The 12012-nt window shown below is 39.6% G+C and overlaps 1 pseudogene across 1 annotated transcript; it reads right to left on the reverse strand.

The window, feature by feature from the left end:
- Positions 1-202: 202 nt before the first annotated feature.
- On the reverse strand, positions 203-1245 carry LOC143606927 (early nodulin-like protein 17 pseudogene; annotated as a pseudogene). Its single transcript, XR_013148840.1, has 3 exons — positions 1050-1245; positions 463-690; positions 203-324 (listed from the first exon to the last, which is right to left on the reverse strand). The product of XR_013148840.1 is annotated as an early nodulin-like protein 17 pseudogene (transcript).
- Positions 1246-12012: the final 10767 nt, after the last annotated feature.

Raw genomic sequence — 12012 nt, forward strand, 5'->3', positions numbered from 1 at the left:
TCAACCTCATCTCGACTTATGTCTTTAACATTTTACATTCATAAAACTCGATTTGTAGTTATATTAATCTACCCAACACAATCACACCCATAAATCACTTTAGAAGTTTTTTTGTCAAACTATGACAAATTAAGAAGCACAAGCAAATTCAAAGCGAAATGAAACCGCTAGCTCCCTAGTTAGCAATCTCACTTGCTAGTTGTCACCAAACACGGAGTAGCGTGTCCCATATGGCGGTAATGGTGAAGACAACAGGGATCACGAGCTGGCTTCCGAGTACAGAGAACATTGTAGTTGAAGAGTGACTCCTTGAAGGGGCGGCTTGTGGTAAAGGAGTGAGATGTAGTGACGGTGGCGGTGGTAAAGGAGTTAGATGTAGTAGTGATGGCGGTGGTAAAGGAGCGTGATTTACAGGCGGTGGTGAAGGAGCAAGATTTACCGGCGACGATGAAGGAGCTAGATTTACGGATGGTGGTGGTGGTAAAGGAGTGAGATGTACTTCGAACTTCATGCCACCATTGCAAGACCTTTTGCTACTAATGAAGTAGCGGTCATGGGTAATACTGAGCCGCACTAAATCTCTTCCGTATCCTGCTGTGTAATTGTGAACCGGATGCTCCGCATTGCATGTTTCAAAGTTGGTCTTGTTCACTTCAATTACAGCGTCTTGGTTTCTGTCATACACGAAAACTGCATGGAGAAAAATGTCTATCAATTACCCGTATGGTTCATATAACATGCTCTCTATTTTCTATTGCGTTTCAAAATGGCCGTCCGGATTCCATATATAGGTCGGACGACCGTTTTGACAAAAGAAAAAAATAATCAAAGTTGATTGTGTATGGTCAGATAGGGCGTCCGGTATTGACCAAACATCCTTTCTGACCAATAATTTTTAAACCAATACTTTTACATGTTTGACTTTCTTGGTCAAATTGGTTATGGACTTCCATTTGATAGCGTGAATTCAAATGGGTGTAGGTCTTGCATAGCATGGCCATATAGTATAATCTGAGAAGCAAATTAGTAGATCTTTGAGAGATACTTACATAGCCAGTCTCCGAGGTTGAATGTTTGGTTTTCAGCCCAAAGAGTGTAGTTGACTTCGGAGCTCCATCCCACATTTCCTCCCACGATGAACCGCTTGGCGGAGACTTCCGGTAACATCACTATTAATGTGGTGCAGAATGCCAAAACAACCGCAGTACTGCTGCCGTTGCTCCGCCCCATTGGAGTGTGAAATTAATCGGCTGGCAAGTTTCCAGCAATGCTATGATGGGCATCATTTTATAACAGGAAGTCAACGCATGGGTTGCCTTGGTTGATATTCGTTTTCAAGTTGTAAGTTTTTTACTATTTGTTTAAACATTGATCGACTACTTCATATAATTCTTTAGTCTCACGTTCACGCATTTCTCTTGTTGAAGACCACCATTGTGATGTCAAATACAACATTCTCTTTCATTTGTTTGTGAAAGATCAATCATGCATGTATGTATACCAACATACTTATATAGTTATATGTTTAGAACCAGAGGTGTCAATGTGAGTGGGTTGAGTTGGATTTAGATGATGGGTTATAATGAGTATGGGTCAAGATGGATTTTTAAAATGAAGGGTTAGGATGAGTATGAGTCAAGATGGGTAAAGTTAACCCATCTTGACCCAAGTGAATGTTAAAATGCAAAGGGTTTCAAAAACCCCTAAACAAATATCCAAAAAAATTATTAAAAAAATCGATAACTCAAAATATAAATCAAAAACACAAAATTTAAAATAACTAAAATGTTTCCTCCGTCATTCTTGTTCATAAAAAAAACGGTTTTGCATCGGTTCAGGTTCGATTTTGTCGGTTCGTTTTGTTTTTTTTTCCATTTCAGTCGGTTTCGGTATCTGTTCGATTTCAATGATTTCGGTTTTGATTTCTTGGTTTTTATTCGGTATCATGGGTTTTGTTTAAAAGAAAATTGGATTGGGCTTGCTTTAGTCCATTTTATCCCATAAACAAACTCATTCTAACTAGAGGTGCACAAATCGGGTATTATGAAAAACCGGGTTCGGGTATGGAACCGGGTTCAGGTATAATCGGGTATTGAAAAATCGGGTATTAACAATAATCGGGTCGGGTTCGAGTAGGGTATTGGCTTGAAAAACCATACCCTGTGTACCGGGTTCGGGTAGGGTATTGAACCGGGTATTCAATACTCGGGTATTTGAAGACCCTATTTTCGAGTATTGAAAAAAACCCGTTTTATGGGTTTTGAATACCCTAATTTCCGGGTATTAAAAAAAACTCATTTTCTACAGTTTTCTTCTATTAACAGGTCTGCTTCATTTTTTTATCCTAACTCCATTTTTTTTGCATATAAACTTCAAAGTTCATTCAAACATACATAAACAACTAAACAATGATACAAAAAACATATATTTTATGTGTTTTCAGTTGTTGTTTGTTATATCAAAAGGTGTTGCTCTAAACAAGTATTTATATCATATACGTGCTCCAAAAAGATCCGTTGGAGAACGACTATAGATCTGTGGACAGCCACACAAAAACATGTGCATAAACACTAATATCCTAGCATGCAAAAAATCCGGTTCGGGTATGCAAAAAACCCGGGTTTCGGGTATAACTAGAACCGGGTTTCGGGTATAGTTTAAACCGGGTTTCGGGTATACTTAGAACCGGGTTTCGGGTATTATCGGGTTTAGATCGGGTACGGGTTCGGGTTCGGGTTTCAACAATGAAAGTCATACCCTATCCATACCCTACGGGTAGGGTCGGGTATTAAAAACCCAGGTTTTAGAAAAACCGGTTCCGGGTTCGGGTTTTTTGTGCACCTCTAGTTCTAACTCATAATCAAAAGTCACTAGCATTTTCACAACTAGGGGTGAGCAAAAAACAATTCAGTACCGTCAAAACCGAGGAACCGGAACCGAACCGGTGCCTCCGAACTGCTAATGTGTGTACCGGTTCGATTCTCGGTTCTCAGAATTTGCATTAAACGGTTCCAGGCTAGGTTCCGGGTAGGGACGGAACTACAAGAGGGTCAGGAGGGTCCGTTGACCCTCCAGCCGGCCAAATTTAAAGGTTACCGGAGTACTTGGTCAAAAAAGTTTTGTATAGTTGACCCTCTTATTATCCTCCAAAAAGCATTAAGGTTAAAAGAATAAAGAAAAGATGAAGAAAGGTTTTGCGTCGGCGGCGAGTGGAAGTCCGATATTTTGTTGTGTTATTTGAATTGCAGAGAAAACGAAGAAGATAGTGTTTATTGGGCTTGATTGGGCTTTTTAAAAAACCGAGCTCGGCCCACATTGCAATTTAAAAACCTAAAATTTTATTTATTGTATTTTATATTTTCAAGAAAAGTCTTTTCTTTGTTCTATACATGCCTTCTCAAACCTCAAGAAAATCATAATCAATTCTCAAAGTTTCTTCAAAAATATGTGGACATAGGTCCACCTTTTTGCAACCAGTAAAAGTAAGTTTTTTTTTTATTTACCTTTTTATCTTCAATATTAGTAATTGTTATTTTAATTAATAAGTAGAAGTTTAACTGAAGGGTGTATGATTGTCATGTTATATCTTATTCAATACATTCAACTAGATTAGTATTTTATATAATTCTTTTGAACCCAGGTTACTTTGAGAGTAAAATTGTAAATAGATGGGGAAAGACCTAGGTGTTAAAAAAAACCATAATTATTGTCATAATTTTATCTTATTTTTATATGTAGAAAATAGAAATGCACTTGTATTTAGTTAACGAAACCAAACAAGTATCAATAATTTGTTTTAAGTCCAATGAACATAATAACAAAAGGAAAAGTCAAGGAAATTAAGTTCTCCGTTTTGTTTTGTTGAGAAAGAATTTTTTACGAGTGTTGGAAAAGTAGTTTTGCAAAGGTTTTTAAGGTATGGGGCCTCATACGTTACAATTACTGGTCGTCACATCGATTGGTAAAAAATATAGTGATTGATGTACTTTAACGGAAAAATAAACATTTTTATTACGACCCTCCGACTAAAAAGTCACTGGTTCCGGGTAAAACCGGCAGTTCTAGACTTGGAACCGAAGAACCGGAATATTCAAAACGTTTTAAATAAATATACCAATTCCCATATTTATAAAGTAACTTATTAACCAGCATCCATTCAATCATTTTTTTATTAAAATCTTCTTTCTTTACGTTCAAGAACTAGCAACCATGATCAATTTTGATTTAAGCTATCAAGGTAATTTAATATAAAATGATTTGATCTTCCATTAATCTATCGTTGCTAATGATTTATTTAACTTCAACACTTAGGTTTTAATAAAAAATATAACAGATGTTCATGTTGTAATCTAAATTAGTTTTACCGTGAAAGAAGACATATAATTGTATAAACTTGTTTTGCAACTTGCAAAGTTTGCATAACTCATTTGATAAATAAATGATCGAACCGGTTCTAGCCAGAACCGATTAGCGAGTACCGGATTTAGCGGTTCTAGAACCGAACCGGTTTACTATAATAGGTTCCGGTTCTGGTTCTATTTTTCACTCTTTTCGGTTCCGATTCGGTTCTCGCAGTTCTGAACCGTTGCACAGCCCTATTCACAACCCATCTTGACCTCCTTGGAAAATTCTTTTGATTCATCTTAACTCATTCCAATTTTTAAAAAATATCCATACTGATTCAAAACAACTCATTTTGGTTTGTTTTGCCACCCCTATTTAGAACGTTGTGAGAAATATTAATTTGTTCATTAATTCTATAATATTTCACAAATATATATATATATATTTGATTAATGGAATACTACAATGTCTATGTTGTTTCGAAAAGAAGTGTGAATTTAGTACATGATACGAGAGTAGGACATGAGCCTAACATAAAATTTAGAAAACTGACAAAATGTTCATCGTTGAACAACAATTTATAAAAATACGCAAAGAAAAAAATTCCTAACTAACATAGGGATGGCCAATACATATTGAGTTTTTAATCAAAATGGTGTACTTAGAAAAAATATTTATCAATTTGATTGGTGTAGTTCGAAAACTAAATTATGAAAGAGAATTTGTGTTCAAATAGTATTTTAGTATATAAATTTATAATTTTGAAAATGTTACTTCAAGAATTTGGTTTTTATCCAATTAAAATCGTTAGGGGAGAGAAAAATAAGTTTCAAGAAAAATACCCGATTTGAATATAAATAGCTTTCAAACTACACAAAATAGGTAAATACTAATTTTATGTACACCATACCATTATGGTAAAAAAAACTCATAAAATGTTGACACAAATTCTCCTTGGGCGCCGCTAGATTTCGTATGAGTATGCACGGAATATTAAGTAATACCAAGTTGGCAAGATCATATTAAGACACGTTCCACAAATAGGCTACAAAAGGTTACAAAAGTGTGCCACAGCTCCAGTGGCGCCTCACCTTTGGCACTTGAGTAATATTGGTGACTTACGTGACCTTTCTATCTTTGCAATAATGGTAAACCTAAGGTGATGTCTTACCTTCAGCACTTAAGCAATTTTGGTGATCTACACGGCTTCTTATGTTTTCTGTAAAAGGGAAACTTTGCAATAATTGTATGACTGAGGTGGTGCCTCACCTTCGAGCTTAATCTTTAAATACTATTAAAACAATACAATGTGAACACATGCCTTCTTCTAGGCTGTTCACATGTGCAATCCAGTCAGCATGTTTCCATTCTCATGTGTTCTAATATTATGCCACGTGTCGTTTCACACACTATTTAAACCTTAGAATTTTCCACCATAATCATTTTAATCTCTCTCTCTCTCTCTCTCTCTCTCTCTCTCGGCTTACTAAATCCATCATCTACCATCTTCTATATTCCGGTAAAGTAGATCGAGATTAATCGTTTTCCGGTAAGGTTATATATTATACTTTAATGGCCAACAATGTTATATGATTTTCCGACAATGTTATTATTTTTTCCGGCAACATCATATTTTCTTCTGGTTATTGTAGATCTAACCTTTTTATCTTTATTTTCATTGTTAACTGATTTCTTTTAAAATCAGTTTAGGTTCTAAATCAAAAACGGCGATGAAGCTAATATTTTTACGTATTTACGTTATTCCGGTAAGTTTTCCGTTTATGTGTTATACCTATAACAATTGGTGTTTTATATTTATTTGAAGTTTAATATTTTTCCTGTTTTTTTGTTACACATGTTTTTCTTCTAGGTTCTAAATATAAATCAGCTTCTTCCATATTCAGTATCATTATTTCTTTTTTCCAGTAAGACACATTTAAATTATCCGGTTATAAATTATAATTCTAATATTCCATAATATCAATGTTATAACAAAACTTTATTATTTCAGGTAATTTACCCGATTGATTTTAGTTTCTTAATAAAAAACGGAAATACCATGGTTATTATCATTATTTGTTATTTTCCGGTAAGACATTTAAATTTGTCGGTTATAATTTAAATATCAAATGTTCCATAACATCAACATTAATATTTTACTTTATGATTTCAGGTGAATGTCACGAGTCATACAACCTAATTTCAATTTAAATTCGACGAAAAAATCCGAGATACCATGGTCATTCTCACAATTTCGTTTTTCCGGTAACACCTTTAAAATTTCCCGGTTATTAATTATAATTAAAATAATCTACAATATCAATATTAATATTCAATTTTATTATTTCAGGTTATTGTCCCACTCATATTATCTAATTTCACGGATTGAGGATGTGACACCCGGTAATTTCCCAATCCTATAAACTAAGTAATCAACCTAATAATTAGGTGATTGTGAATATTATGCGCGCTATATTAGAATCAGCGCGGGCATGTGTTATGTGCGCCGTGCGCGAGCGCGCTATATTAGAATCAGCGCGGGCATGTGTTATGTGCGCCCTGCGCGAGCGCGCTATGTTAGAGTCAGCGCGGGCACGTTATGTGCGCCCTGCGCGAGCGCGCGATGTAAGAACCAGCGTGGGCATATGTTATATGCGCCATGCGCGAATATTTTGGCTTTATGTTTTCATGTAACTTAACTTTATGTTGTCTAATGGGTTGACCGTCCCGCATGATGCTAAGGCGGGTGCATCCCAAATCGTTTATGCGCGTGCAGAAGGGGAACTAACCTCCCCGCATGGCGGGAACATTGAGAGTTAGTTTGTCTGAAGCTCCAAGATGGAATTGACTTCAACATAACTGATCACTATGTTGAAATACCAAGACCACCTGGAGAATCTACAAATGAAACTCAATGTCCCTGACTGCGAGAAGGTTACGAACCTACCCGCAGCAAAGAAATGTCCTTCACGCAGAAAGCTATGCGCACAAAGTTATACGCGCAGTCTATTCTCCAGATGTAAGGAGATTATTCCCGCCCAAAAGGAAACAGTAGCGTGTTTCAGAGATTTCCACTTTTTAACTGTACACTGACAAAAGCATCTGAAAAAGCATACTGTAACATGAAAAGTCAACTGTCAGCCACCCTACTCTCACCAACCACAGACCTGCATGTCCTGTCCAAATCAAATCAGAATCCACTCCTCCACTTTTAAATAAATAATAATAATTTCCATACTTTATCATCATTACACCTAGATATGAAAAGATTACAATCCCCTAAAGCAAGGGATTGTGTTCCCTGAATCTTGCCTATAAATATGTAACCCAAATTATCACCCAAACACACTTCAAACTTCTCTCTTAAGAACTGCAACCTTTCACTAATCATCTCCCAAGCATCCGTTGTTTTCATTTCCGATCATGTTACTAGGTAAGCCGAGATTATAACCTTGAGATCTACTTTCCAACCCTTATATTCTCCTATTTCTTGATCTTAATATATATACTTCTTGTTATTTAATCGTATTCTAGACCTTCAATTCCGAGGCCAACACCAAGAAAACCCGAATCTCGATTAATCCCTTAACAAAAACCACAGGTGAGTCTCACAGCCCCTATTTTCACTATTTTCACTGTTTTTAAACTGTTTTCGGGGCGAGGGACACGTACTTAAATTACGATTTATCATGGTATACTTACAAGTTATGCGAACGATTGTGTTTAAATTATGTTTCATGATGAGCAATGCAAACGGTTATCTATGGTTTACGATGTACGTGCGCCAGAATTCGAGTAAGTGATCACTTTACCATTGGAACTCTAAGGATAGGGACTGCTGGTTTGATCAACCCACTCGTAGGGGTCGCACCTCTTTGCATGGACGAGTGCCTCGTATGGTCATGGGGCAGTACTACGGGATTGAGCCCGCTCGTAGGGGTCGCACCTCTTTGCATGGACGAGCGCCTTGTTTTCCGGCACAACGTCCGCGCGTAACCCGCGGGACGGTATTATTGATTAGCTCGTAGGGGCAACGCCTCTTTGCATAGACGAGCACGGTTTTTCAGAAATGTCCACGCGCAACCCGCGGGACGGTATTACATTATTTTAGCTCGTAGTGGCAGCGCCACTTTGCATGGACGAGCACGTCCTCCAGAAACGTTCGCGCGTAACCCGCGGAACGGTTCTATCAGAAATATGTTGTCAGATCTATGTTTTCATACGGTTTATCAAGCATATGTTTAGACATAAAATCAGAAATGTGTTTCAATATGATTTTTCGCCAAGACTATGATGCAATACGATTTATCAAGTTACTAAAACTTGTGAACTCACTCAGTTTATACTGATTCAAATGTTTTACGTGTCTTTCAGGAGATAACTAGGTAGCGCATGGAGTCACACTTAGAGCACCTCACGCTGAACATCTAAAACTAGCTTTTTGGAAGATTTTAGTTCTATCCCTTCGATGCGCGTGGTTGTTCCCGCCGCGCAAGGGGATATGGCGTGGAAATCTTCAACAGTTTCTATACTTGGATGTTTTTTTTAAACAATGTAATGTATTTGTATTAAACATTTCATGCGCAATGAAAATCTTACTTTGAATGTTTGCAATGGCCCGTGCTTAATTATCAATCCCCACTCGCGCGCGCCCGGCTGTTTCCGCCGTTCAGGGCCGGGTGTGACAGATTGGTATCAGAGCACTGGTTATAGCAAACTAGGAAAAGAAGTTTTAACCTAGACTATGACCGTTGGGGAATCGCATGAAATATTTTTCAAAGAAAATATTTTCAAAAGAAACTATACACACACTTAGGAACACGGGTCACACAGTGTCTAGTGAATAAAGATAAGAACATTATGTGCTCAGAGTACATGCGCTAAGTTTGATATATTTTCACTCTTTTAAAGCGAGAATGCCTCCAACTAGAGCCAAGGGAATTACCATGACACCCGAGGAACTCGCGGAAATAATCGCGCAAGCGATCGCAACACATGAGGCCAGCAAGGCCGAATCTAGTCAGGGTCGTCAGGAGAACGAGACCCCAGAACCCGAATCAGGAGCCTTGGACAAAGGGTGCTCCTATAAGATATTTATGGCCTGTAGGCCTTGGCCATTCAAGGGTACCGAAGGGGCCATTGGGCTCTACAACTGGATTGACAAGATGGAGACAGTTCTCTCCATTAGCGGATGTAGTGAGAACCAGAAGGTCCTTTACGCGACCTGCATGTTCCAAGAAGCAGCTTCGTCTTGGTGGAAGCTTCAAGTGAAGACCTTGGGGCGAGAAGTTGCTCTTCACAAGACCTGGGAGGAACTGAAGGAAATGTTGATGAGAAAGTTCTGCTCTCGCGCAGAAATTCAGAGTCTGCAACAGGAATTCTGGAACCACACCATGGTAGGAACGGATATCGACGCCTACAACAACCGGTTCAACGAGCTTTGCCAGTTGGTGCCAGACATGGCAAACACGGAGGAAAAGAAGATCGAGAGGTATATCTTTGGGTTACCTCCTGTTGTTAGGGTTCCGCTCAACGCCGCAGCACCTCCAACCTTTGATGAGGCGGTAGCGCGGGCCATCACCCTTACAAGGGATACGGTCCGTGCGGGTATGTTGACTACGCGCGGAATCGAGCAGCGAACCTCTGATCCCAAGAGGAAGTGGAACTCTCACCACCGAGGGTCCGACTCCAAGCAGCCACCGTTCAAGAAGCAAGAAAGCGCAAGGACTTATGCGATTCAGGCCGCGGAGCCACCGCGAAAAGGATACAGCGGGCCTCACCCATGGTGCAGCAAATGCAAGTATCACCACGAGGGTGAATGCGCAAGAATCGAATGCGCCAAATGTGGCAGACCAGGGCACAAGACGATGAATTGCCGTATCAGAGAAGCTGGAGCGAGCGACAACTGCTACGCATGCGGGAAGCCAGGGCATTTTAGTCGGGATTGCCCGCAAAAGGGAAACCAAGCTCGCGGGAGAGCTTTTGTGATCGGCGCGGGCGAAGCTAAAGACGAGCCGAATGTGGTAACCGGTACGTTTTTGCTTAACGGCCATTTTGCATCTGTCTTATTTGATACTGGAGCTGACCTAAGTTTTATATCTGCTGAGTTTAAAGACTCCCTAGGCTTAGCGACCAGTAGGCTAGACACACCTTATACTATAGAACTAGCCAATGGTAGGCAGTTATGCGCGAACGAAAGAACTGAACAATGTGTAATAGTCATGGGAGGTCACGGGTTCAATATTAACTTGTTGCCAATAGACTTGGGAAGTTTTGACATTGTGGTAGGTATGGATTGGTTAGTCGAGAACCACGCGGAAGTTATTTGCCATGAGAAGCAGGTTCGGGTCCCACTGTTGAACGGAGAGACCTTGGTAATTCAAGGGGAAAGAAGGGGAGTTGCGACAAAACTGATTTCGTGCCTAAAGGCGCGCAAGTGCCTAAGGAAAGGGTGCTACTCCTTCCTGGCGCATGTAGTAGAGAAGAAAGGAGATGAGCGAAGAATTGAAGACTTACCAGTAGTGCGCGAATTTCCAGAAGTTTTTCCTGAAGATTTGCCCGGATTACCGCCACCGCGACAAGTCGAATTTCGTATTGATTTAGTCCCAGGAGCTGCGCCAGTAGCTCGAGCGCCTTATCGACTAGCTCCATCTGAGATGCAAGAGCTATCCAATCAGTTACAGGAACTATTGGATAAGGGTTTCATACGCCCAAGCTTTTCACCTTGGGGAGCTCCAGTACTGTTTGTTAAGAAGAAGGATGGTTCGTTCAGAATGTGTATTGACTACAGGGAGCTGAACAAGCTGACAGTCAAGAATCGGTACCCCTTACCGAGGATTGACGACTTATTTGACCAGTTGCAGGGATCCAGTTATTATTCGAAGGTAGACCTACGGTCAGGATACCACCAACTTAGGGTCCATGAGGAAGATGTGCCGAAAACAGCCTTCCGAACTAGATACGGCCATTATGAGTTCTTAGTGATGCCTTTCGGGCTAACTAATGCGCCGGCTGTATTCATGGATTTGATGAACCGCGTGTGCAAACCATACTTGGATAAGTTTGTGATTGTATTTATAGATGATATTCTGATTTACTCTCGGACCAAGGCCGAGCATGAGCAACACCTGAGATTGATTTTGGAATTGTTGAGGAAAGAAAAGTTGTATGCGAAGTTTTCCAAGTGTGAGTTTTGGCTTAGAGAAGTTCACTTTCTCGGTCACGTTGTAAACGAGAAAGGAATACACGTTGATCCTTCCAAAGTCAAGGCCATCGAAAACTGGGAAGCGCCAAATGTCACACCCGGCCCTGAGCGGCGGAAACAGCCGGGCGCGCACGAGTGGGGATTGATAATTAAGCACGGGCCATTGCAAAGCATTCAAAGATTTTTATTGCGCATGAGAAGTTTATTACAAACACATTACATTGTTCAAAGATTACAAAAAGAAACATCCAAGTATAAAACTGAAGATTTCCTCGCCATATCCCCTTGCGCGGCGGGTAACCGTGCGCATCGAGGGGATAAAACCAAAATCTTCCAAAAAGCTTGTTTTAGATGTTCAGCGTGTGGTGCTCTAAGTGTGACTCCATGCGCTACCTAGTTATCTCCTGAAAGACACGTAAAAACATTTGAATCAGTATAAACTGAGTGAGTTCACAAGTTTTAGT

Source organism: Bidens hawaiensis, unplaced genomic scaffold (assembly GCF_021521415.1).
Source record: "Bidens hawaiensis isolate Kalapana, Puna unplaced genomic scaffold, B.hawaiensis_p1.1 tig00078419_1, whole genome shotgun sequence".
Classification (NCBI taxonomy): domain Eukaryota; kingdom Viridiplantae; phylum Streptophyta; class Magnoliopsida; order Asterales; family Asteraceae; genus Bidens; species Bidens hawaiensis.